Genomic DNA, 27,822 nt, shown 5'->3' with positions numbered 1-27,822 from the left:
CCCGCAATGGCATTGCTAAGTCCCCCAGATATGTACGGTAGTGAAGAGTCTGGGATTTAAGTGCAGCAGAGCTGGGTTTGGCTCTGACTTTCCTGTTCAGTGCTGGTGAGCTTGGGCAAATCCATTCATTCATTCATTTGTTTATCCAGTAAGCATTTATTCAGTACCTCCTTGTGTCAGTCATATAATCTCTGTAAAATGCTATTTTTTTAAAAAAGATTTTATTTATTTATTTGAGAAAGAAAGAGAGAGAGCACGTGAGCATGAACAGGGGGAGGGGCAGAGGGAGAAGCAGGCTCCTTGCTGGATCCCAGGACCCCAGGATCATGACCTGAGCCAAAGGCAGGTGCTTAACCAACTGAGCCACTCAGGCGCCCCTCTCTGCAAAATGGTACCAATGCCTGCTCTTACTATCTTTCCCAGCTGTTGAGAAGAGCTAATGAAATCATACTTATGAAAGGTCCTTGGTAAGCTCTGAACACACTTGTGTTGTTGACATTCATCAGCAAAAAGTTTAAAACAAAACTGGAGGGGTGGGGTAGGAGGGCACAAACCACAACACTCCATACATCACTTGTGCCAGAAATACACCTGTTCCACATTGTCTGGTGTGCCCTGTATGTTGGGAGCCTAGACTTTCCTCAAGCCAGACTTTGCCTGGCATACCTTTCTCTCCATCTCTGTCCTTAGAAACCCTGCTTTCTCCAAGGCCCTGGCTGAAAGTTTCCTCTTGGTACAAAGTCCTTCTTGCTCTTGTGAATTCATTTCTTCCTCCCACATGTCCTTCCTCTGCTTTGGGCATGTTGTGTCCCATCTGTGAACTACTGTAATTTGTTTCTAGATGGAGCCCTGTTACTGGACGGACAGCCGTGCTCTGGAAGGAGGTGAGAGGTGTTCTTTTCCAGGAATCCTGGCTCTGCCCTTTCAGCTCCTGTGACCTTGGTCAGGCACGCTGTCTTCTCTGGGCCTCAGTTTCCTCTTCTGTAAAACCTACCTGTCCTTGCTGACTGGGGAGGATGAACAAGATACCACGTGTCAAGGTCCCAACACAGTGTGCCTTGCTTTCAGTGGGTGGGCTTTCAATGGATGACTTTTAAGTAAAACTGAAGGGCATTTGTACAGACTTGGGTGAGCTCTCCTGAGATACACATAGAAGAGGCACCTACTTAGTGCAAATGAAGAACATTGGGACCATCTCTACACAGGATTTGGTACCTGAAATATCCCCAGAAAAGGTGAATTCCTCCTCAGAGGCATTTCTTTATGTTTCAGTACCACTGGGAGAGGCAAACATCAAAGCACTCTACTTCCACGGGTGCTGGGTGCTGGCAGCACTGACCGCCAGCGAAAACATGGAGACTCTGCAGGGAAGGGAGGTGAGGAGTCTGAGAAGAGATTTGTTAGGACTGGTCTTGCTTAACATAACATGTATTTAAAACCAAGTATGTTAATTTTCAGTCAAAGATTTTTGGGGGTCTTAACAATTCACCTCAATTCTGACACGAACTTCCCTGAGTTTGTAAAGACCCACAAGCGCCCCCACCTCAGATGCCAGGAGCAACAGGAGTTCCCAGGCTACCCACACTTAAGCCTGGCAGACCCAGGATTTGGGGTTCCTGTGACTCTCCCAGTAGTTCACTAGAACACCTCACAGAACTCAGGAGAGTGCTTTACCTGTGATTACTGGCTTGCTTCAAAGGCTACAACTCAGGAATTGCCAATGGAAAAGAAACATGGTGGAAGGGGGGATGGGGATTGACCACAGCTTCCATGCCCTCCCTGAGAGCCCCACCTTCCCAACATCTCAGTGTGCTCGCCTGCATGCGCTCTCTGTGAACCCTACTATTCAGGGGTTTTTATGGGGTTTCATGAAGTAGGCACGATTAATTAAATCAGTGACCATGGGTGACTGAACTCAATCTCCCGCCTTTCTCCCCAGCTCAGAGTGGGGGTAGGCCGAACTTTCCAACACTCTCCTCAGGAGGGGAGGTTGGCCCGCATCATGAAGCTGCCTGCGGGCCCACCCGGAGAACCCTCATTAGCATAAACTCAGGTGGGGTTGAAAGGACTTTCCTAAGAATGACAAAAGGCACTCTTATCACTTAGGAAATTCCAAGGCTTTTAGGAGCTCTGTGCCAGGAACTGAGGACAAAGACCACACAGTTTTAATCATGCCACAGGTCCCCTGATGTTGTTCTTGCTTATATAGCATAGTTTTCAGAGCTGGAAAGAGGAGGGTGAGGGACTCAGGACCTTGTCCATAAGGCTGGTGTTTCCATGGCCTCCCTGTGAGCTTCGACATTGTCTCCTGTTTCCATCCCGAGGGTCGTTGTCCTCCCAACATCCCAGGGGCTTTTCCGCCTCTTACCCCTTTCCCCCCCAAGAGTCTTTTCTTTCCAATCCCAGTATGTCTTCGGAACTGTCCTACCCGCTCCCAACAAGGAAGGTCCCTAGGGCTGTGGGCCCTTACCTTCTTTCTTAATGTTTTCCTTCCTTCTACTTCAACAGGAACCAGACTGAGTCTTTCTGGCTCTCGCTGCCCCGGGGTCAGTGTGGGGTCGATTCCTTGCCAGGTTGTTCTTGGGCAGGGAGGATCTGCTGTCTGAGGTCTTGATAATAACACTCAGCAGAGGGGGAGACACCTGCTTCCCTGTTAGCGCTGAAGGAACTCAGCCCAGACTCACCTGCAGCCCCCCACCTCCCCTCTGACCGTCCCTCTCCTCACACCTCTGCTGTCCAGTCACTGGCAGCGTGGCGCTAGGGTCGTTGTCCTCCCAACATCCCAGGGGCTTTTCCACCTCTTACCCCTTTCCCCACCAAGATCAGCTTCTCTGCATATTTTCTCTCAGTCACAATTATTGGCTTGCTCTTTCTGCCATTCTCTGTGCTGGACACCAAGGGAGCTCAGAAGAAGGAGGCCTGACCTTTGCCCTCAAGGTACTGGCTCTCTTCTTCCTTTGTAGCAGTGGTCAGGCCTTCCCTCAGGCATCCCTCACCACCCTCAACTGCAGGCCTACCTCCTCCTAGCCTCTCATGCACTTGGCATCTGGCACCACTTCCTTGTCTTGACATCCCTTCAGGCCTCCATGTCTCCCTGGCTAGATGCTCGGTGGACTTCCTCCATTCACACCCATGGACTTGCATCTGCCACAGAAGAGGGCCCTGAGGCTCTCCCTGGTGAGTCAGGTGGGTGAGGAGGAAGAATGCATACAACAGGTACACAGGAGGGCAGATGTTATGAAGGGAACAAACTTCCTGAGGTGGGCAGTGGTGTGCTGGTCTGATGGCGTGTCTGAGGAACCTCTTGCTCCTTGAACCCTGGAGGTCACACAAGGTCAGGTCCTGAGTCATACAGAGCTCCTTACATTGAAAAATGAGAGGACAACACACACTAATTTTGAGAAATTTTAAACTGCCTGTTGCATTTATTTCCACTTTTTTTTTTCCTAAGGATTTTATTTATTTATTTGACAGAGGGAGAGAGATCACAAGTAGGCAAAGAGGCAGGGAGGGGGTGGGTAGGAAGCAGGCTCCCTGCTGAGCAGAAAGCCTGATGCGGGGCTTGATCCCAGGACCCTGAGATCATGACCTGAGCTGAAGGCAGAGGCTTAACGCACTGAGCCACCCAGGTGCCCTTATTTCCACGTTTTAATACAAGCTATAGACTTTCCATATAGAAGGGGGTATCGCTGGTTGGAAAGAGGGTTGGGGAGCCCAAGACAGAGAAGCCTCACTCAGCCACCCTAGGGAATGGGGGAGCTGAGAGGAGGCATCCCCTCCCAGCGACCCTTGGCCACAAATGGCTCCACTCTCGTGGCCTCTTCTGCCCTGGTCCGTTCTGGTTCCACGTGAACTTGGGAGCTGAGTTGGCAGCATCACTGTACTTAACCAGTGAGTCTGGGTGCCTCTGGGAGGTGCCTGTCCAGACTGTTACCAGCAGAACAAGGGCCCTGTTTGTGGAGTGTTCTCTCTGAGTCAAGAATCCTGCTGACAGCTTTACATACAAAAGTCACCTCACTCTTAGCCCTTACAAAAGGCTGCAAGGTGGTGTCAGGAGTGTGATGCAGTAAACTGGTGAGGACCCTTGTGCTTGGCAGGGTTACTGAACTGCCCAGGGGGTCACTGCTAGAGGGAAGCAGAACTGTATCCAAATTCAGCTCTGTCATATTCCAGAGCCCCTAGGGCTGATAACCATGTGACCCTCTGCTACCTGGAATCCTTAGAATGTTCTGGATGGCCTTCCGCGTGGAGGGCATAAGTTAATTCCGTGGAATAATGCTCTGAGGCCAAGCAGGTAGTGTTAATTCTGGAGGCAGTGACTTGTCTGAGGTTATGTGGACAGCGCAGGGCAGACTTTCAACAGTTCCCCTTACAGTGTATACTGGGAGATTGTAGTGAATGCTGGTCATGCTGGGGTTGGAGGGTAGAGGGCTGGGTGGTTACCCTGAGGGAGGGGTAGCCTGGTTCTTAGCAATCTAGAAGAAAGAGTGGAGCCCAGAGCCACAGATAAGGGTTCTGTCTCTCCAATCTCCCATTTTCCTCATCTAAAGAATGGCCCTAATAGTAATGTCCACCTTACAGGAAGAAATGGCAGAAGTAACCAGCTTGGTCAAGAGGGAAGGGGCTATAGTCAAAGCAAGTCACAGGCCAGCCACACTCTGATGCTACTGTTCAGGTCACCATTTCTAACAGGCACCTGCTTCAGGCCCAGCCTCAGTGCTGGTGGTGCATCAGGTATAAGCAATGATCCCAGAAGAGTGATTCAGACAGGCCTGGCCTTGGCCTCCAAGACTTAGGATGGACGTTGGGAGGAGAACTACAGCTCTGATTCAGTCATAACACTGCAGATAGGCTAAGGGATGGAAATGTTTGTGGGACGGTGTCTCCGAACATAAGGATCAAGTTCAATTTCTGGTGGTGACAATGGGGCGGAGGGGGTTGCTAGTGATGTAGATGGAGGGGGAAGGGAGGCTGGGCCAGGCTTGCTGCACAGAGATGGGATTTCAGGAGCTTAGAGAGCTGAGCACGCCCTGCACTTGAGATTCTGGGAGACCATTCCATATCTCTACAGCACTGATGAGATAATATTGTCAAGGAGTAGTTTTAAAACCAAGGTATTAATCCACATTTACTCTTTCACTTCAAGACTGACAGGTGTGATCTTCACAGTGAAATTTTCTCTTTTTGTACTGAAAGAACCTGGGCTCTTATCACTACTCAACTTCTCAAATTCCTTGAGGACTACGGTAGCACGGAAAAAAGTGAACAAAGGGATGAACAAGTGAGTGAAATATACATAGACAAAATGTGTATCGGGCATGTGGTGTAATTTCAGTGAGTTTCAAAGAGATGGGTGGTGGTAGAGGTTGGGAGAGCAAGGCTTAGAGCTGGACTGTTTGTGCTGGAGTCCTATCCTGCCACTCCTGATGTGTGACCTTGGGTGGGTCACTTTAACCATTCCCGGCCTCAGTTTCCATTTTTGTCACCTGGGGCTGGTAATGGTACTAAGCTTATAGGGTTGTTGTGGCAATTAAATGAATAAATCCATTTAAATCCATGCTACAGGGCGCCTGGGTGGCTCAGTGGGTTGGGCCGCTGCCTTAGGCTTGGGTCATGATCTCAGGGTCCTGGGATGGAGTCCCGCATCGGGCTCTCTGCTCAGCAGGGAGCCTGCTTCCCTCTCTCTCTCTCTCTGCCTGCCTCTCTGTCTACTTGTGATCTCTCTCTGTCAAATAAATAAATAAAATCTTAAAAAAAAAATAAACCCATGCTACAGTGCCTGGCACACAGTGGACATTCAAAAAAAGTTGGCTAGTAATATAAAATTATTTTATCAATGTATTTGTTTAATCGTGGATGGAAAACTCCCATGCTTGTGGGCAGTCAGCATAAATGAGTGAACTGGGGCAGCTGAAGCACCTGGTATGAAGGGGAGACTGACGTGAAGGTGGACATGGGGCCAGTGCTGTGACTTCCATAACCTCCTCTTGGGTAGTGTTACCACAGGTGCCAGCACGGCTCCTGAAAAAGTAAAGACCTCTTACATTTTCTCCTCAGGCTCTTATTTATTTATTCATTTACTTCTCAAAACCCTGACTTTGGGAGCACCAGCTAGACCTCAAGTTGCATTTTTGTTCTCCGTGCCCTCTGAGCCCTGTACGGGCCAGGTGGCCGGCGCCCACTTCACCTTTCCTCCAGGTCCTGCGTACAGCACGTTCCTTTCCATCACAGACCTGAAGGAAGGGCCTCGCGAACTCAGAGCACCCGGGCGCGTCCCGCTTCTCAGGGTGAAGTGCAAAAGAGAGGAGTGACTCTGCAGAGGTGGAATTTGGGGCGTCTGCAACGCGCGGAGGGGCGGAGCGGGCTCTCCCGGCGGACCCTGTCTCACCAGCAGGTGGCGGTCTATCGGCCAGGCCTGCAAGGTAACCGACCAGAAACTTGAACGGGATGCTGATGCCGCCGCAAGACAAGCACAGCGGAGTCTCCTCGAGCCGAGCTGTCGACATCCGCTAAAAAGTGGGGAGAGAAGAGAGCGGACTCCTTGCTGGAGTCACTCAAGGATTCGGACACTACGAGCTTCATTCGGGAAGCGTTCAGAAGGGGTGAGTACTGAGAAGCGCGCGGAAAAGGAAGTATTGTCCTTCTCTTAGGGCATTGTCCTTGGCTTGCACTGACTGATTTCCAGTCCTCTGGGAAGGGTGTTTCTGGAAGGGAACTCCCTGATTAGATGGATGAGCGCGGGAAAGAAGCCCGGGAAGCTGGTGCCCGCGCGCCAGGCGCTCTGCAGCGGGAGGAGCGCGGATTCCTTTACGCTAGATGGCGCTCTCTGGCTTTCCCTTGGCTTCCCGCTCCAGTCCCTGGAGGCTGCCGCCGCAGCGGCCGCTCTAGCCGACCCGTGCGGGCTCTGTGGTTCCGGGCGGAAGTGAGGCGCCGAGCGGAACGGCCTCTGGTGACATTTTCTCCGGGCGGCGCGGACGAGTGAGGGGACTTGGTGGTGAAGGCTGTGGAGGTGGCGAAATTCGCTTTAGCTTCGGCGGGGCTTTGACCGCGACCCTCTGCTCGCCGCTGGGGCTTTTGCTGAAGAGGAGAAGGCGGCGGTGGCCGTCGCGTCCCGAGTCACCGCGGCCGGGGGAGTCCCGGCCGGGGGGTCGGTCCGTGCCCCGACGGGGCGCGCGGAGCGGGCGAGGAGGTGCAGAGCTGCCGCGGAGCTCAGGTTAGCCGGGAAGGTGCGCAGGGCTGGGGCCCGGCTGCGTCCTCGGGAGGGGTCGGGTTGGGTCGGAGGGGTACGGGCCGCGGGTGTAGCTCTGCGGCGCCGGGGCTGCGGGGTCGTGACGGGCCCGGCCGGCGGGCGCAGAGTGTTCGCGCCCGGACTTGGCGGGAGGCACGGCCCGGGTGGGGGCCCCGACAAGAGCGGAATCGCTGGACGCCTTGTTCGTCCGCCCGCCGGTGACCCTCAGGTCCTCCCGGCCCGGGCGAACTGGCGGGCTGAGCTCCCTCTCCCCTAACCCGGGCCGCGGGTCCCTCTCTCTGGGGGCTGAGAGGAGGCTGGTGGTGCCGCTGCCCGCGGGCCGCGCGGGAGAGCGGCTTTTCGGCCCTGGAGTTGTCTTCATGCAACTTTCCGGCACTCCAGCCCGCGGGAGAAGCGGCGGCAGCAGCCCTGCCAACTCTGCCAGCTCCGCGAGCCGGGATCTGGCGCCGACACCTGCTACTGCTCCCGGGAGCCCGGGCGGCCGCCCCAGTGCCGCGGTTGCCGGGGCCTAGGAGGAGGGAGAAAAGGCTTCCTTTGGCTGGCGCCGCCTGCCTCTCGGTGCTTCCACCACCTTCGGTCGGCAGACGCCGCCAGTCGATGGGAGGGATGTGTCAGCCTCCAAAATTGACCTCTTCTGGAGAGTTTGTCAACTCCATGTAGAAAATAGGCGCAGATGTAAACTGACGGGTCTCAAGTTAAAGATCATTGTCTTCTTTGACTCTTCCCGGGGAGTTTTCACTTCTCCCCAGTAGCACTCCATGCTTTGTAACTTATTTCTTACAGCACCGACCTCAGCTTATTGTTGGGGCCGCAGCTCCCACGAGAAACCGCAGGTCATTCATTCTCTCTTGTAAGTCCTCCTCTCCACTGTCGCAGAATAGAGGCTCGCAGGTTGAACGAATGAACCTCCTCTCCACTGTCGCAGAATAGAGGCTCGCAGGTTGAACGAATGAACCTCTCTCTCTACTTGTTCTTCCAGATTGAACCGCCTGAGCAGTTTATGCTTAGATGTGCTTTTCATTTCTTGACTGAGCTTTTGCTTTCTGAATCCATCCACCCAGTAGGATGAAAATCCCACTAATGATGCTTTGTCAAGGTTGGACCTCTTAATTACAAATACATCTGGCAGTTTTGCTTAGGCTATTATTGTGTAGTGTCGTTGGGCACATGCTAACAGTTTGAATCACTTCCTTTCTTCTCCTGGGATATTTTAAGGATGGAGGCTATTAACTTTCTAATGTAGTTTTGCTGATGCAGGCAATCTGGATTTCTCCAGTAAGAGCATTGCCTTTTGGTTTAACAAGCATTTTTAGAGGCTTACAATTGATAGTTATTACCTGATGTCCTGAGGAGTCACAACGCTAACCGTTTGTTAGTGGGAAGTGTAATATTTTGGCTGTCTAATCGGGCCAATACGATGCTTCATTTAGTGCTTTATGCACAGTAGGTGCTCAGTAAATATAAAATTGAGTTAAGTTTTAATTTAGGAAACTAAGATGGAATTTACTGCAATGACCTAAGCTGCTTTAAAAAGAATCTTATTGAGGGGCGCCTGGGTGGCTCAGTGGGTTAAGCCTCTGCCTTCAGCTCAGGTCATGATCTCAGGGTCCTGGGATTGAGCCCCGCGTCGGGCTCTCTGCTCTGCAGGGAGCCTGCTTCCTCCTCTCTCTCTCTCTCTGCTTGCCTCTCTGCCTACTTGTGATTTCTCTCTATCAAGGAAATAAATAAAATCGTAAAAAAAAAAGAGAATCTTATTGAAATTTCATGCAGTTCCATTGAGAAATAAAAATATTTTTAGCCATTTTTAAAAAAAGATTTTATTTATTTATTTGACAGAGATCACAAGTAGGCAGAGAGGCAGGCAGAGAGAGAGGAGGAAGCAGGCTCCCTGCTGAGCAGAGAGCCCAATGCGGGGCTTGATCCCAGAACCCTGGAATCATGACCTGAGCTGAAGGCAGAGGCTTTAACTCACCGAGCCACCCAGGCACCCCATTTTTAGCCATTTTTAAATCAGAGTGCCTTTCAGTATCACTGTACTCTTAAAACTTCAAACCATGTTTATTTTTCATAATAACATTTTGTAGATACAAACTTCAAAATAAGTGGGGTGCCTGGGTGGCTCAGTTGTTAAACGTCTGCCTTTGGCTCAGGTCCTGATGGATCGAGCCCCATATTGGGCTCCCTCTTCCGCGGGAAGCTTGCTTCTCCTTCTCCCACTCCCCCTGGTTGTGTTCCCTCTCTCGTGTCTTTCCCTGTCAAATGAATAAATTAAATCTTTAAAAAAAAGCTTCAGTATAGGTGTGTGCAATATGAAAGGCTGAGAGAAACTTCAAGGTAATTATACCTAAAGCGTCAGCTAAGTGATTTCTTTCTTTTTGTTTTTTTTTTTAATTTCTTTAAAGATTTTGTTTATTTATTTGAGAGAGAGAGAGAGAGATCACAAGTAGGCAGAGAGGCAGGCAGAGAGAGAGGGGGAAGCAGGCTCCCCGCCGAGCAGAGAGCCTGATGCGGGGCTTGATCCCAGGATGCTGGGATCATGACCTGAGCCCAAGGCAGAGGCTTTAACCCATTGAGCCCACCCAGGCGCCCCCAGCTAAATGATTTCTTAACGAAAAAAATTTTTCTGACATTGTTTTGTGAAAAAGGAGTGGAGCTGGAGACTTTCCTCAGTGCTAGCTTCATATTAAGTTCACAGTGTAGTTGTTATATTACTCACTAATTTAGTTTATATTTACTCTTAAGTGCATTTATGAAAGTGTCCTAATACTCTTTGTCTTGTACTCTTTGTGATTAATCCGAGATCTGCATATTAAAAATAAATTCAGCTTAAATTTTAATTTAATGCAGTTCTTTTGGAACTGAGTGCTTAGTATATGTCCTTCAAAGATTTTATTTTGTAAGTGACATTGATTGGCACCTTAAGTCTCGTTACTATAGGACTAGTAACTTCTCCAGGCTTGTGTAACTTGTAAACTCATTATTCAAGGAGTTGTTTTGCTGGGATCTTCAATCTTAAGAGTTTTGTTCTGACATCTACATGAGTAAACTCGATGTATATGCAGTTAGAATGGTTTTGTTTTTGTTTTATCTTTCTTTTATTTTTTTATTTTTTTAAAGATTTTATTTATTTATTTGACAGAGAGAGATCACAAGTAGACGGAGAGGCAGGCAGAGAGAGAGAGAGAGAGAGAGAGAGGGAAGCAGGCTTCCTGCTGAGCAGAGAGCCCGATGTGGGACTCGATCCCAGGACCCTGAGATCATGACCTGAGCCGAAGGCAGCGGCTTAACCCACTGAGCCACCCAGGCGCCCATGTTTTATCTTTCTTTTAAAGTTTGGTACTGGTATATATTAGAGACTCAAACCCTGTGTAATTTTGGTGAATCATCTTAGACCTTCCTGTAAAACATTAAAAATGTTCTACCTTTAAAAAATTTATTTATTTGACAGAGAGAGGGAGAGAGAGAACGCGAGTGTGTGTGCGCCCACACCGCGAGCAGCAGGAGGGGCAGAGGGAGAAGCTGACTCCCAGCTGGGCAGGAAGCCCATGCCAGGCTGGATCCTAGGACCTGAGCTAAAGGCAAACACTTAACCGATTGAGCCACCCAGGCATCCCAAAAATGTGCTACTTAAATTTTTTTTTTTTTTAATTTGAGAGAAAGAGAGAGTGAGAGAGAGAATGAGAGGAGAGAAGGTCAGAGGGAGAAGCAGACTCCCCATGGAGCTGGGAGCCCAGTGTGGGACTCGATCCTGGGACTCTGGGATCATGATCTGAACCGAAGGCAGTTGCTTAACCAACTGAGCCACCCAGGCAGCCCGCTACTTTTACAAAATTTTTATTTTTTAAGTAAATACTACACCTAATGAGGGGTTCAGACGCACAATCCTGAGATCAAGAGTCGTATGCGCTATGGATTGAGCCAGCCAGATGCCCCTCAAAATGTGCTATTAATGTGTTTTCTTTTGAACCATACTGATTATGGTATTCTGTATTATTTTAGGAAAGAATCTGGGGCCAAATAAATTTTCTTAGCTGTAGTAAAAATGAAATAAACATATTAATGATTGGGGAAGAGCTGCTGAAAACTTTGAGCAAACAGAGGAGAACACATTCAGGTAGAACCTCTTTATTCTTACAACACTAATGTATTGATTGCCTACTGTGTGTCGGTAATGCTCTAGTTGCTAGAGATATACTGGTGAAAAGGACTGACAAGGTCCTAATGCTAAAAGAACTTAAACATTTAAACCTGAGTTTAAGATGAGTTTCCAGGTGGGCATTCCAGCCTAGGTAACTGCTTACCCAGAGTCATGAGTATCAGTGTTGACTGGTTAAATGTGGCCAGTGCCTTGAGTTCACAAAGGGATAGGTTGTGAAGGTACCTTAGTCTGCTAAAGTGTTTTTTTTCCTTTTAGGGGAAAAAAGCTCAGGTGGAATATGAAGGATATGATAGGCATTTCTTTTGAAAAATTTTCTTCATCCTTATGTTCAATGAGTAGAAATGTTACTGGTTTAATTTTATTATTATTATTATTTAAAGATTTTATTCATTTATTTTGACACACAGAGAGAGAAATCACAAGTAGGCAGAGAGGCAGGCAGAGAGAGGGGGAAGCAGGTTCTCCGCTGAGCAGAGAGCCGGATGCAGGACTCGATCCCAGGACTCTGTGATCGTGACCTAAGCCGAAGGCAGAGGCCTAACCCACTGAGCCACCCAGGTGCCCCTATTATTATTATTTTAGAGTGAGAAGCGAGTGAGTGAGTGGAGAGGAGCAGAGGGAGAAGAGGAGAGAGAATTTTAAGCAGGTTCTATACTCAGTGTGGAGCCTTATGCTGAGCTCAGTTCCAGGACCCAGGACCCTGAGATCATGACCTGAGCTGAAATCAAGAGTTAGACACTCAGTCAACTGAGCCATCCAGGTGCTCCACTGGTTTTCTTTTTTTTTTTTTTAAAGATTTTATTTATTTATTTGACAGAGAGAGATCACAAGTAGACAGAGAGGCAGGCAGAGAGAGAGAGAGAGAGAGAGGGAAGCAGGCTCCCCGCCGAGCAGAGAGCCCGACGCGGGACTCGATCCCAGGACCCCGAGATCATGACCTGAGCCGAAGGCAGCGGCTTAACCCACTGAGCCACCCAGGCGCCCCTGGTTTTCTTTTTTATTTTGGGTTTGATTCTTATTTGTCAGACTAATTTGATAGTTACTTTTCTTTAGGTTTTAAATTCCAGTTTTAAATATAAATTTGATTGTTGTCATGAAACTTTTCTAAATCCTTTTAGGGTTTATCTTTTTTTTAGGGTTTATCTTTAAGTTGTATCTACCTTTCTTACTCTTTCAGGGCTCATGGTAGGGGAAATAAACAGTGTTTTCTGCTTCTGTGTGGGCAGCCTCTCAGCACAAGTGGGATTGATGTTCAGTCAGTTTTCACACTCAACCTACAAGTCCTTGTGGTAAAAGGAAGGAGCAGGGTGAAACTAAAAAGTATTTTATATTCCATCTGTATTTCTGGGCTAAGGAAGGAAATGTGTGTTGTATATATTAAACATACTTTTCATAACACATTAGTAACAGATGATAATACTAAACGTGGTTTAAAAATAACAAAACCAGTATGACTCAGATTTGATGATTGTCTTGTTTAGGATTTGTGGCTTTATAGTGTTCATTTTAAGTTTTGTTTCTGTTCTCTCTCATGTCTTCATTCAAAACAGGGACCTCCGATTCTGTCACTTAATAGCCAAAAGATAGATGGTATAAACCCTAAGTTACTAATTTGACTTGATTCAACTTTGAAACAACCTGGATGGGTATTTTCTAGTTAAGATTAGTTAAAAGTAGATACCTACCACCTAACTGCCGTGCTTGTTTGTGGGGGTGTTTATACCTTTTTAAATCAGAAGCCCATTTATTGAGTACTTAGGTGCCAGTTGGGGATGGGTAGAAAGATGAAAGAAAATTTCTGCATAAGGTACTCAAAATCTAGTGAGCCAGATGACCTTTAAGTTTCTTTCCTGTCCTAAAATGTGAAGAAAAGTAGGCTATAGCAGAAAAACATATAGCGAAGTGTAGGATGGAGTTAGTCTTTTCTTTTATAAAATCATTTTAAATACGGTATTGGAGAATGACGTTTTTCCTAAATAGGTCTCTAAATGTGAAAGAAAATGACTGGAGACTTGAGTGTTCTTTTTTGTACTGCCAGTTCATTTACAAAATACTTTTTCCTCTGCCTGGAATTCAAGTCCATGTATTAGTAAATTAGTTTTGATTGTTCCAAGAGCAGCAAAATTAAATCTTTAAAAGTTTATAGTAGTCATTCCTAAGAATTTGGATAAACTAGGTTTGTGCTTAGGTAATCTAGAATTTTAAGTTTTCATTAGCATGATAAACATTTGGGAAACAAGATACTGAAGTGTCCAGAAGTTATTTTATACTGAATTGTCTGGTTTAAAGAAAAAAACAAACAACTTTTATGATGTTCTGAGTCAGCATTTTGCTAGGTGCCTTATAATTAGAGAAAGGTATTGTTGGGGATAGGGAAATTGGGTGTGGACTAAAACTCTGGGAAAACAGGACTGTTTTCCTTTCTGTATTAAGAACAAAAACCTCATGTGGTTAAGATTTTACGTGGTATTCTGTCTGCCCTAGTTTTAACCTAGCATAGGAGCATCATTTATTCTTACATCAGCGCTTTATCAAGGGTTTCCCATTACTTTATTCCACTACAGTCCATCAAATAATTGCTATGTTAAGTTTTTGGCACCATTTATCTAGGGGACCTCAGGTCCTGGCATATGATGACCCATCTTTATCCCATCTTTATGTGTACTGTATTTTGAGGGAGATAGAAATTGCCAGAGCAGAGATCTTGGAGGAAATCTGGAACGTGTGTTTAAAGTATTCTTGATTTACACTGATAGTGCTTTTGAGTACTTAGAGGGTCTCCTATTAGCCATGGTGCATTCTTTGCATGTGGTAACTTCCTTGGCTCTTGATGCTGGTTTATTCACAGCCTGGGGCTGGGCCAGTTGCATGTCAGTAGTGGTGGTATCTGCAACATGAAGTGATTTGAGCAGCCATTATCACTCTTGGCCTATTTATAGAGGTTGTATCAGTGGAGGAAGGTTGGCTGGCAAGCAAGCAGAGCTCCTTTCTTCCCATGTTTGCAGTCTCACAATTTATATTTCAGTCTAGGTGGGCCAAATCCATTCAGCTGCATTAATTTCTAGTGTTTCTTTTCTGTACTCCAGTTTTTTAGCACTTCAGTTTCTTAGTCAACTTCACTCATGAAGGAAAAAACCCAAATAACTATTACCACACTGAAGATAATTAGCAATAATTTCTTACTATCATATGATATTTAGTGTTCACATTGCTCCATTGTCTCATAAATGTATTTTTATACTTATTCAGACTGAGTCAAAAAGGTCTGTGTATTGTTTGGTAATCTAAAGGTTCTCCCTACATTTTTTCCCCTGGCAAATAACTTGAAGAAACAGTTTTCCCCATTTGAATTTGTCAGTTACATTCCTATGATGGTTTTAAACATGTTCCTCTGTCCCTCGGTCTCTTGTTATTTGGTATTAGGTTTAGAGGCTTGATCAGATTCAGTTTTTATACTCTGTGTGTGTGTGTGTGTGTGTATTTTAAGATTTTATTTATTTGACAGAGAGTGCAAGAGCAGGAGCGCGCACACAAGCAGGGGGAGTGGGAGAGGGAGAAGCAGACTCCTCACTGAGCAGGGAAGCCGACGTGGGGCTCCATCACAGGACCTTGGGATCATGACCCAGCCCCAAGGCAGACACTTAACCAACTGAGCCACCCAAGCACCCCTGTAATGTATATTGTTTCTTTCCTTTTTCTTTGAAGGGGCAAAAATATACCTTGTTAGATCATGTTGAGTAGTTGTATCAGGAGGCACATAATGTTTGGTTCTCTGTGGTGTTAGCAGCTGTTGACACTCATTGCTGAGCTGCACTTAATTACTCCTAATTCCTCACTCTGAATGTCTTTCATCATTCTCATTTCTGAGGCTTTTATACTGTACCTTGTTTATAGCCTCTTCAGCTTCTTCCTTTTGAGAGCTAAGGGAAGGGATGAGTTGCTGTGGAGAAGAGGGCTGTTTCCGTTACATCATTATATTGTGGTGGTTTTATTTCAGTCCTGATCTTTGGTTCCTGGACTGTACATATCATCCATGCTACCTACAACTTCCTAGTGAAAAAAACTAACCCCAGATACAACAAGTAATCAAAAGAAGTCCTTTGGGAGCAAAATTTGTTTTGAGATATTGGTGCTTACTAAGGTAAGAGTACTGTTGTTATTAAAGTAGGTTAGTGGGCGCCTGGGTGGCTCAGTCAGTTAAGCATCTGCAGTTGGCTCAGGTCATGATTCCAGGGTCCTGGGATGGAGTCCTGCATCAGGCTCCCTGCTCAGTGGGGAAGTCTGTTTCTCCCTCTGTCCCTCACTCCCAGTCGTGCTCATGTGCCCTATCTCAAAAGAAATAAAATCTTAAAAAAAATTAAAAAAAAAAAAAAAGAAGTGTGCGTATATAAAAATTAGAAAAAAGGTTGATTTTTCTATTTGAAAAGATTTGGCAACATCACTGTTAAAGACATAGTGGATTCTCTTCCTAGAACTGGGGGCTTTGTTTTGATTTTTAGTAAGATAATTCTACTTTTACCTTATTTGTGTTATGTTGCCTAAGAAATTTAGTTTAGTTGTATCTAGTTTTTGCATCTTTATGCATAAGTTCATAAACATTTATATATAGTATTCTAATTAAGGAAGAATACCAGGTTATTAGCAGTGGTGTCCGTTTTTGTGTTAGTTTTTTTTTTTTTTAAGATTTTATTTATTTATTTGACAGAGACAGCAAGAGAGGGAACACAACCAGAGGAAACGGGAGAGGGAGAAACAGGTCTCCTGCTGAGTGGGGAGCCCAATGAGGGGCTGGATCCCAGGACTCTGGGATCGTCCCCTGAGCTGAAGGCAGACGCTTAATGACTGAGCCACCCAGGTGCCCTCTCTTAGGTTTTAAAAAGTGGAAAGGAGAGTTACATTGTCAGAAGTCATGTTGACTTTATGTAATGGAAAATATTTTTATATACAAATTGATAGTTCTATTAAGCAAACAAGGGGTTTCATTAGTGGTCATGGTGATTTTTAAAAATGATTCAGTTCAGTTTAACAAAGATTTAAATATTGTGTATAGGGGAAAAGACCATTAAGTATTAGGAACTATGAATGAACTGAAAACAACTTAATCCCTGTTTTCAGAGGAGATTGCAATATAATGGGGCTGGAGGGGTGAGTAAAAACATTTGCATAAGTGACTGGTTTCTTTTTATTACTTTCTTCATATTGTGTGGTTTCTCTCCTCCCCCATGTTTAAGGTTAACTCTTAATTTCTTGGGCTTAAATTTTCTGTCATTGCTGTGTGTGTGTTTGCTTTAAAAATCACCCTCATAGCAGTGTATGTGTTGTGTGCTACAGTCAGAAAAATCAGGTAATTTATTAGGTGCTAATTTTTTTTGGATGATTATTTATACTGTGATTCTCTCCCACCCTTAGCTTGTCATATTATCTGTATCCAGCTTGTCTGACACTGTAGAGTCACTTCATAATCTTTGACAGTTGCCCACACCAGCAGGAAGTAGGCTTACAAAACTGTTTGAAAGCCCTGCTTCATTCTAGTTTTATCTTCTTGGGTTGCAATTTGTCTCTTGGTCTCTGTCTTCGGTTCATGTTTGTATTTTAAAAAGGAAAACCATGCAAAACTTAAAAACACCTTAACTTGGGCCTTTTCTTTTAAGTTTTTGGGTATAGGGTAGGCAAAGTTAGGTAAAGAACTTAGAAAGTGGTTTTTAAAGACCCATAATTGTCATGGAATTTTTTTTTAACCTTGGTCCCAATTATTAGGAAAGTTATTACTACTGCAAGTGAGTCAGTAGAAGATGCTAGCTATGCAAGAACATATGCAAATAACTCTTGGAGGCAGAAATTTCTACTCTCTCAGAGTTAAGCTGCATTGTTGGCGGTGGTCTCATGATTTCTTTTGTTTTTAAGGTCCATTCATATAAGAAGTGTTTTTATAGTAGTGTAGAAGCAGTCCAGTTGCTTTTAATTTTATTGCTAGGAGAGTTCATCATTTTTGAATCATAGATTCAGTAATAAATGCATAGTTGAGGGGTGCCTGGCTGGCTCAGTCAGTAGAGCATGTGACTTGATCTCAGAACTCTATAAGTTAGAGCCCCATGTTGGGTATAGAGATTATACTCGAAAAAAAATTTTTTTTAATAGAACAGCTTCTTCTTCTTCTTCTCCTTCTTCTTCTTCTTCTTCTTCTTCTTTTTCTTCTTTTTTTTTTTAAAGGGGAGAAGGGACAGAGGGAGAAGGAGAGAGAAAACCTTAAGCAGGCTCCTTGCATGGTGTGGAACCCCATGTGGGTCTTGATCTCACAACCCTGAGATCATGACCTGAGCTGAAATCAAGAGTTTGATGCTTAACCAACTGAGCCACTTGTTTGTCCCCAAAAATAAAAAGTCCTAAAAAACCCCCAAACAAACAAAAACCTGAACAAACACATGTAGCTGAATATTTAAACTATAAGCCAGCTAACAATTTTTGGATTTCAAAGCTAAACCAATTAAAAAAATAACTTAAAAAAATTTGCTTAGACTGCTGTGAGGCTATTTGGACTGCACTTCCCTTGCTTAATAACTCCTTCCCTCCTTTATATGGCATAGTTTTTACTTTTTGTTTTTTTTAAAGATTTTATTTTTATTTAATAGAGAGAGAGGGAGCCCACAGAGGGAGAAGCAGACTCCCTGCTGAGCAAAGATACTGATGCAGGGCTTGATCCCAGGACCCTGAGATCATGACCTGAGCTGAAGGCAAAGGCTTAACCCACTGAGCCACCCAAGTACCCTGGCATAGTTTTTCCTTTTATTGATTAAATTGTATGGTATGCCTTGGGCATGGTTTTAAGTAAGTGCAGTATGGAAAAGTACACTGCTTTTTTCAGATATAAAGATATCAAAGAGGTGGTGGTTGTGTGGTTTCTATAAAGTGAATAAAAACAATGGATATTTGTTTTTAGGGAAAGTTATCAAAGGAGTATCCTTGTTTACCTTCTTAAGTGTAAAATGCAGATATATTTTGATTTATACAAAAGATTTTTTTTTTGGTTCAAGTTTTTTTTTTTTTTTTTTAAAGTAATCTCCACTGCCAACGTGCAACTTGAACCCATGATCCCAAGATCAAGAGTTGAACACTCGGGGCACCTGGGTGGCTCAGTTGGTTAAGCGACTGCCTTCAGCTCAGATCATGACCCTGGAGTCCCAGGATGGCAGATGCCTTTGGCTCAGATCATGATCCAGGGTTCGGGGATCAAGTGCTGCATTAGGTTCCTTGCTTAGTGGGGAGCCTGCTTCTCCTCCCTCTGCTTGCCGCTCCCCCTTTTTGAGTGCCCCCCTCTCTGTCAAAAAGTAATATCTTGAAAAGAAAGAAAAAAAGAGTTGCCCATTTTTCCAGCTGAACCAGCCAGGTGCCCCACAAAACATGTATTCTTGTATAATTGTGGGTGAAACTGAATAATGAAGTAGCTTAGAATTTAAACATTAATAGCTTATATTAATTGAACCATAGATTGAAGCAAGGAAAAAATCTCATGTCATGGGCACCTGGGTGGCTCAGTTGGTTGAGCGACTGCCTTCAGCTCAGATCATGACCCTGGAGTCCCAGGATCGAGTCCCACATCGGGCTCCCAGCTCACGGGGAGTCTGCTTCTCCTTCTGACCTTCTCCTTGCTCATGCGCTCTCTCACTGTCTCTCTCTCAAATAAATAAATAAAAATATTAAAAAAAAAACCGCATGTCATTTGTATTTCCTATAGCTACTATTGAAAAAAAAATTGCCTTTTTCATTATTGTATATATCTGAAAGGCATGTGTTAAGCTAATATGTAGCTTATTTATAGATAAAGTTAGTGCTGAAGTAAAGGGTAACTACACTTGTAGCAGAGTTTGTCCTTAAAATTTTTAAATGGTTGGGAAATTATTAAAAAAATAAGAGATTTTAAAAGTCAGTGTTTGAAATAGCAAAATGTCCTTAAGATTCTATTTAAATGAAACTTATTTTTAAAAAATGATATCCACAGGCCCTAGCAAAATATCTTTTGCTTCATAAATACTGTATAAATATGTGTTGTTCAACAAATATTAAGTGTCTGGCAGGTTTGGGTATTTTTCTAAATGCTGCAGATACAGTGATCAATGCGACAAATTCCCTGCCCTCTTATATCTTATATCCTGTGAAGCAGACAGACAATAAACTGTAAACACAAATGAGCAAGGTAATTTTAGTCTCCTTTTAAAAAAAAATAGAGAATAATGGGGATATGGGTGAGAGAGGAGGTGTTTTAGAGTATTTAAGGAAGGCCTTTTAAAGGTGGGTTTCAATTGAGATCTTAAATACAAGAGCAAGCCAGATTTCAAAATAGCGACTACCTTTCCTCGTAGTGGGAACAGCAAGGGCAAAATCTCCTGAATCAGAAAAGATCTTAGCATGTTGAAGAATTTGGAGCCTAATGGAGCAAAATGATGCAGAAGTGAGACTTAAGCAATACATGCCTTGTAGCCTTTCTGAAGAAACTGTAGGTCTAAGCAAGGAGCAGTCTTGTTTACCTTTTTTGGTGTACAGTGTAGATGTGCCTTGATTCACACAGAGGAGTTATTCTTGTATATTCATGGGCAAAGCCTGAATTTTAAATATCAAACCTCAAATACGTTAGGAAAACTTATTTTAAAGGAGTCTGATGAAAACTGTATCTTTAAAATGTATAACCTAAATGATCTTTTGTAAAGATCCAGATGTTCACAATTTTCATTTTGGTTAAAGGAGGCTACTTGTGTGTCTTAGGTTAAGAAACAGGTTGGAAATTCAGAAAGTGTTCTAAATATATCTATCTAAGTCTATCTAAATATATCTTGGCCATTGACCTACATATTCTTTTCTTAGAAATGAGGATTATATATTTCAGGTTAACTATGAACAATAATTAATAAAAATAATTAAAATGTTCTGGAAACCTAAATGGAATTGTTTAGATAGTTGTCAGTGTGGACAGACCACTTACTGTGTGTATCTTTTTAAATTGTAGCTTTGTAAAGAGCCTGCAAATATGCAATAAAACAGTCATCAGTTTGTTTTTAAAAATAGCAACAGAAACATTCTTTTAGTAGACTTTTCAGTTGAAATCGCCTATATCTTTTTTTGCTTTTTAAAATATTCCTTGAGGGGTACGTGGGAGGCTCTGTCAGTTGGGCATCCAACTCCTATAATTTCAGCTCAGGTCATGATCAAATCTCATGGGTGGAGAGATCGCACATTGAGTTGGGCTTTCCGTTCAGCAGGAAGTCTGCTTGGGATTCTCTCCCTCTGTTCCTCCCCCATGTATGCATGTACTCTCTCACAAATTAATAAATCTTTATTTACTCATTTTAAATATTAAAATTTAATATTTAAAATATTTGTATTAAATATTTAAATATTTTTTTTATTTGAGAAAGCCAGAGAGGGAGAGAGCACGAGCAGCGTGAGGGCAGGGGGAGAAGCTGATACCCCACTGAGCAGGGAGCCCAATGTGGGGCTTGATCCTGGGAATCAGGGATCATGACCTGAGCCGAAGTAGACCGTTAACCGACTGAGCCACCCAGTTGCCCCAATAAATAAATTTTTGAAAATAAAATAACCCTTGAACGTTTTTAAAACCTTGAGATCTTGGCTGATTCATGGTTGAGTTTTATGCTGTATCTAATAGTCCTCAGCAGTAGTGCTTACAGGCACTAGTTTTCTGATGCTGAGAAGCAAAGGCCAAGGCAATGCACATTGCTCTCATGTCAACTTTTCGGTGAAGTCTACAAGTAAATCCGTTAACTTTGATGGTTTTCTGTGAGCAGTGACTCTAGCTCTTATAAAAATGGTATGCAAAAGATGACTAATATGTATATTGTAGCATCATATGCACTTTTTAAAAAGCAAAAATGAGATTTAATAGGTTCCTTTAATTTTGATAAGTCCTGTGTGCAGCTGGCCTCTAACCTAGTTGGAGCTAGGAACTCACTTGACATCTGGGCACTATTTTTCCTGTTTGTTTACTGGCTCTCTACTGCTTTTCTTTGTGGGCTTCATTTTCAGTCAGGCTTTATTCTCATGAGGGCAAAGTTGGCTTCCCAGTAGCTCCAAGCTTACAATTTCCTCAGCATTTAAAAAAAAATTAATAGACTTTATATTTTAGAGCAGTTTTAGGTTTGCTGAAAAATTGAGAGAAAGTACAGAGAGTTCCTCTTCAGTTTCCCTATTGTTGGTGCATTTGTTAACAACTATGAGCTAATACTGATACGTTACAAAAGTCCAAGTTTATTTTAGGTCTCACTTTTTGTGTTGAAGAACAGAGATACCATAACACGGAATAACAGTTCTGTGGATTTTGACAAATGCTGTCCGTCATTATGGTATCCAGCAGAATGGTTTCACTGCCCTGGAGATCTCCTTTGCTTCACCTGTTACTCCTCTCCCTTCTCCATTTCTCCTTGGCAACTGTGGGGTTTTTTTTTGATGGTGTATTTGTCTTAATAGGCTTTATTTTTCTTTTTTGGTAGTTTGTTTACAGCCAAATCGAGTGGAAGATACAGAGATTTTTCCATATACCTCTTGTTCCCACACATTATCAACGTGCCCCATCAGAGTGGTACATTTCTAACAACTGAGGGACCTGCATTGACACATCATCACCCAGAGTCCGTAGTTAACATTAGAGCTCATTCGTGGTGTTGTACAGTTTTTGGGTTTGGACAAATTTACAATGTATATCCACCACTGTAATACTATACAGAGTAGTTTCATGCCGTAAAAATCCTGTGTGCTCCACCTTCTCATTTTTCCCTCCTCCAAGCTTCTGGCAACCACTGAGCTTTTTAGTGTCTCTTCTCCATAGTCTTGCCTTTTCAAGAATGTCAAATAGTTTGAATTATAGAGTATGTAGCCTTTCACATTGGCTTCTTTTACTTAGTAATAATGCATTTAAGTTTTTTTTCCATGTCTTTTTTATGGCTTAATGGCTCATTTTTTAAAAAAAGATTTATTTATTTTAGAGAGGGAGAAAGCATGCACAGGCAGGGGGAGGGGCAGAGAGAAAGGGAGAGAATCTCAAGTAGATGCTCCGCTGAGCTGGGAGCTTGATAAGGTGCTCCATCTCACTATCCTGAGGTCACGATCTGAGCCAAAATCAAAAGTCAGACTGGACCCTTAACCTCCTGGGCCACATGGGTGCCCCATAGTTCATTTCTTTATAGCATTGAATAATATTCCATTGTCTGTATGTACCACAATTTACTTGAATGGTCACCTGCTATAGGACATCTTGGTGGCTTCTAATTTTTGGCTGTATATCCTTTAGCACTTTTGACTGAAAATCACGATATTGAAGGCACTTTTTTTGTTGACTTTATTACTATTATCAATAGCAAATATTTATGTCTCCCTGCCCCCCACACTGGTATAAGAATTAATTATTAGTTTTTCAAAAGATGCCAAGTGATAGAAGAAATTTTTCTCTTAGGCTAAGACACGAGCAGGTCTGTTTTAAAAACTATAAAATGCAAATTAAATGTTTCTCCATGGTTAATCTAGCATTCAATGGTTTAAGAAATATTTTCTCACACACTAGTGAAATTAATACTCATAGTAACATTTTGCGGAGGGTGCCTGGGTGGCTCAGTCTGTTAAAAGTGTCTGACTCTTGGTTTTGGCTTAGGTCATGATCCTGTGTGGTGAGAATGAGCCCCATGCCTGGCTCTATGCTCAGCAGGGGGTCTGCTTGAGACTCTCCCTTTCCCACTGAATAAATCTTAAAAAAAAAAAAAAAAAAAGTTCTGAGGTTAGTACTGTAGTGTCATTTTGTAACTGAAAAATAGGCTCAGAGAAGTTACATAACTTGTCCAAAGTCATACATGTGCCAGATAAAAAATAGTCACTTTACTGTAAGTCTTGTGGGTTTTGCTCTCCCTTTATTTTATCCTAACATTTTTTGTGGGGAGGAAGCACCAGGTACGGGTTGTATTTAAGTTTTTCAAAATCTGCAAATTTTCTATATAAACCCGTCCTTGTAATCTCGATTTCTCTAACTCCAAAAGCCCTGTACATTGGCTTAACAAAACTACCACATAATTATGAAAAAATAGGATTGAGGATTATTAATAGCAGATATTTATTGAGCAGCTCCTTATTTTAAGGAATGGTGCTAGGTGGGATATACTGTGCAGTGATGAGTGATAAAGAACTTGGACTTTGGAATTGCTTCTGTGAAAATCCTGACTCCAGTATTGACTTTGTGCAAATTCTTTAACTTTGCCCCTATCTGTAAAATAGGGTGATGGTATTTGCCTTATAGAATTCGCCTTGTTGGGGGTGAGTTATACTTTTAAATGCTTAGCTGATTTTCTGGAGGTTAAAGATTGCTTTGTTTTATTTTTTGTTTTGAAGATTTTTACTTATTTGACAAAGTGAGAGCACAAGCAGGGGGAGCAGCAGAGGGAGAAGGAGAAGCAGGCTCTCTGGTGAGCGGGGAGCCTGATGTGGGACTCCATCGCAGGACCCCAGGATCATGGCTTGAGCCACCCAGGCTACCCTATTTTATTTTACTTTTTAAAAAATACTATTTATTTGCCAGAGAGTAGGAGTGTGTGCATACAAGCAGGGGGAGGGGCAGAGAGATAAGCAGACTCCCGGCTGAGCCTGGGGCTCAACCCTAGGGCCCTGAGATCACGACCTGAGCTGGAGCCAGAAGCTTAACCGAGACACTCAAGACACCCTACGAGCATTTGATTTTAGTAATGTTATTATTTATATGTATATATACAGATGTAGTATATCCTTGGGCATCAAACAGTTCTATGCAGTCATCCCAAAGGGTGGATTATTTACAGTTATTTTTACTAAAATGAAAAATTAGCACTTTCATTAAAATAAAAGATTAGCACTAAAATACTACTGAAACAACTGCTTGTCTTTCCTACATACATGCTATGTATCGAAATAGTGTCTTGAGCAATATGTGTTTATGATGCTTTTGACTTTTTAAAGTATTCTTACATTGTTCCATATGTACACATGTTTTGTTTCTCTTAACTTGCAAAATCTGTATTTCCGTTCCCTACTCAACTTTTTTTTTTAAAGAGTTAAAAAAGAATTATTCATTAGAGAGAGAGAAAGAAGCAAGGGGAGAGGAGGGAGGGGAGAAGCAGACTCCCCACTGAGCTGGGAGCCCGACTCGGGGCTCAGACCCAGGACCTGGAGATCATGACCTGAGCTGAAGGCAGAGGTTTAACCATCTGAGCCACCCAGGTGCCCCCTCTACTCAACTTTTTAAGTTTTACAGATAAGGAACTGAAGAAAGGAGTTAGAGCCTCATGTTAGGTTACACAGTTAGCGGCAGAGCTTAGGTTAGAACCCAGGTTTCTCACTCCTACCTAAATTACTTTTTTCTTTCTCTATTTGTTGCTTTTCTTTTTCATGTAGTTACTTTTACAGAAAGTGAGAGTCAGGTGCAGACAAATAGAGACAATAGTAACTGATTCTCAAAGATTTAAATTTTTCTTTTTTTAAAAAAATATTTAGTTATCAGAGAGAATGAACAAGCAGGGAGAGTGGCAGGAAGAGGGAAAAGCAGGCATGGGGCTTTATCCCAGGACCCTGGGATCATGACCTGAGTCGAAGGCAGACGCTTAATCGACTGAGCCACCAGGTGCCCCCAAGATTTGAATTATCTTTCTGATTCATTGTTTTATTTGGTCTTAGGAATGCCAAGAATACTTTAATGTTATTGGCAGGAAAATCCAACCCCAGTCTCTGCTGAGTTTTAGACCTGAATATTAAATACTTAGTGCTTCTCTAACATTTCTTCGAATGTCTCAAAGGCACTTTAAAATCCCTAAGCCTAAAACCAAACTCTTGATGTCCTTTTCCCCTCCATTCACTACACAAATCCTTTCATGTTCCCTTAGTGATTGGTTCTACTGTCAGACTAGTTGCAGAATCCAGAAACCAAAGACTTATCCTCAACGCCTTTCTCACTCTACATATGTACCCTGTAACCTCCTATCCATCCACATCTCTCTGTTGACAGTACCATCAGTCTAGAGCTACTGTAATTTTTTGCCTTGCTTTAGAATTGTTCTGTTGACATTTATTTGTCTTCTTTTCCATCCTGTCTCTGCTGTGCTGCCAGATTGCTCTTTTTGAAGTACAAACCCGCTTAAATCTATGTCTCCTTCCCCTCTTTAAAACAATGGGTTCCTATTTACTTTTCAGGGAAGCCTTCCTATATCTTTTAGGCTATGTTACATTCCTCTTCCTTTTCTCGCTTTGTGGTGCCAGTATATCTTCTCTCTGTAATACTTACCACAGTAGTAAATTTTGTATTTGTTTGTGTGATTATTCAATCATGTGATTATTCAGTTGTCTTCCTTTTTTTTTTTTTTAAGATTTTATTTATTTATTTGAGAGAGAGAATGAGAGAAGATGAGAGGGGAGAGGTCAGAGGGAGAAGCAGACCCCCTGCTGAACAGGGAGCCCGATATGGGCCTTGATCCCAGGACTCCAGGATCATGACCTGAGTCCAAGGCAGGTTGCTCAACCAACTGAGCCACCCAGGCGCCCACAGTTGTCTCTTCTTTAGACTGCAAGTACTGTTAGGAAGGTACTGTTTATTTCTTAGTGCCTGGCACAGTAGCTGATGCTGGGTACTCAGTAAATATGTGCTGAATGCATGAATGCTGCATACATGAATGAATGGAGAAGTGACGTGTTAGCTCTGTGAGGGTTTTTTTTTTTTTTTTAACATTTTATTTATTTATTTGAGAGAAGAGAGAGACAGTGAGAGAGAGCATGAGCGAGGAGAAGGTCAGAGGGAGAAGCAGGCGTCCCGTGGAGCTGGGAGCCTGATGCGGGACTCGATCCCGGGACTCCAGGATCATGACCTGAGCTGAAGGCAGTCGCTTAACCAACTGAGCCACCCAGGCGCCCTCTGTGAGGGGTTTGAAGTGAAGAGGAAGAAGAGAATAGAACGGCTAAAAAAATACAGTTTCTTGAAATTTGACTTTGTGGTTTTTACATATTAGGTACTTTGATTGTGTAACTCATTTCATCTTACCAGGGACTGAAGTTTTACAAACAAGGTAATTAGGCTTAGAGAACATGAATAATTTGTCAGTGGACACCTAGCACTTCAAATTCCCTTTCTTTTCTAGTGTCAGGACTGATGTTTTTATGAACTTTTGTTTTCTTGTTTGAAATGTGTTAGGTCACCATATCTTATTGCTACCACTGTCTAGTGTTAGTGCTACTACCTTTTTGTATGAGTGCTGAGAGTAACATTGATGAAAAGAGACTGAGAGCAGTTTTGGTTATGCAGGATTATTGTCTTTGCTAAAGTAGACCCCTCATCTTAATCTAATCAGTTCCAAGTTACCTCGTGTGAAACTTTGAAATCCCATCGTGGGGTTTTTTTGTTTTGTTTTGTTTTGTTTTTAAAGATTTTATTTATTTGACAGACAGAAATCACAAGTAGGCAGAGAGAAGGGGAAGCAGGCTCCCCGCTGAGCAGAGAGCCCGATGCCGATGCGGGGCTCCATCCCAGAACCCTGGGATCATGACCTGAGCCGAAGGCAGAGGCTTTAACCCACTGAGCACCCAGGCACCCCTCATCGTGGGTTTTGAGTCCAGTACCTCTGACCTTTCTTGTTGCTTTTGATTTTTCTTATGTCTCTTTTGTTACAGGTTTTAAGATTCTATAGTAGCCCTTTTAACTCTTGCTTTTGTTTATTAAAATCATTCTTACCTTTCCAAGTGCAGTTAAATTAACCCCTTCGTGGATACTTTTTCTAGTTCTGAGCTTGTGAAGGTCTGGAGTTCTTGTACTTCTTTTGTAGTACTTACCTAATTTTGCCCTACTTGAATGGACTCACTCAGTTCATTTGTGCGAACTTCTTACTGTCTTTATCTGCTCTGAAACAAATAGTAGATTTTCAACCTACAAATTTGTATTTGATCACACCTCAGTTTGAGTACTGGGATTTATTCATGTTTTTGTAATCCCAAACCTAGCATGTTACTTGACATAATAGGCATTTGATACATATTAGTTGAATTAAATATCTTCTGTCCTAGTTTTTCTTTTAAAAGTAGTTTTAGTATTATGAAGAATTTGACCAGAGATTTAATAAGATCAGATTTAAAATTTTTTTAAGAACAGATTTTACTTTTTATATATATATATATATATATATGTATTTTAAAGATTTTATTTACTTATTTGACAGACAGAGATCGCAAGTAGGCAGAGAGGCAGGCAGAGGGAGAGGGAGAAGCAGGCTCCCCGCTGAGTGGAGAGCCTGATGCAGGGCTCCATCCCAGGACCCTGGGATCATGACCTGAGCCGAAGGCAGAGGCTTTAACCCACTGAGCCACCCAGGCGCCCCAGATTTTAATTTTTTGATGATTTATTTATTTGAGAGAG

General features: G+C 43.2%; 1 protein-coding gene across 6 annotated transcripts in view; it reads left to right on the top strand.

The window, feature by feature from the left end:
- The first annotated feature begins 6,470 nt into the window (after nucleotides 1-6,470).
- ARK2N (arkadia (RNF111) N-terminal like PKA signaling regulator 2N) overlaps nucleotides 6,471-27,822 on the top strand; it is an 87,724-nt gene continuing 66,372 nt past the window's right edge. For 5 of the 6 annotated variants that reach the window (XM_047697199.1, XM_047697195.1, XM_047697197.1 and 2 more), the window contains exon 1: nucleotides 7,080-7,213. The gene's annotated coding sequence lies outside the window, so the exon portion shown is untranslated. Of the gene's footprint in view, nucleotides 6,603-7,079; nucleotides 7,214-27,822 lie in introns of those variants that run through there. The other variant, XM_047697196.1, reaches the window with a different exon arrangement.

Source organism: Lutra lutra, chromosome 12, assembly GCF_902655055.1.
Source record: "Lutra lutra chromosome 12, mLutLut1.2, whole genome shotgun sequence".
Classification (NCBI taxonomy): Eukaryota; Metazoa; Chordata; class Mammalia; order Carnivora; family Mustelidae; genus Lutra; species Lutra lutra.
Note: the sequence above shows the minus strand (reverse complement) of the source record. Positions and strands in the feature narration are given on the sequence as shown.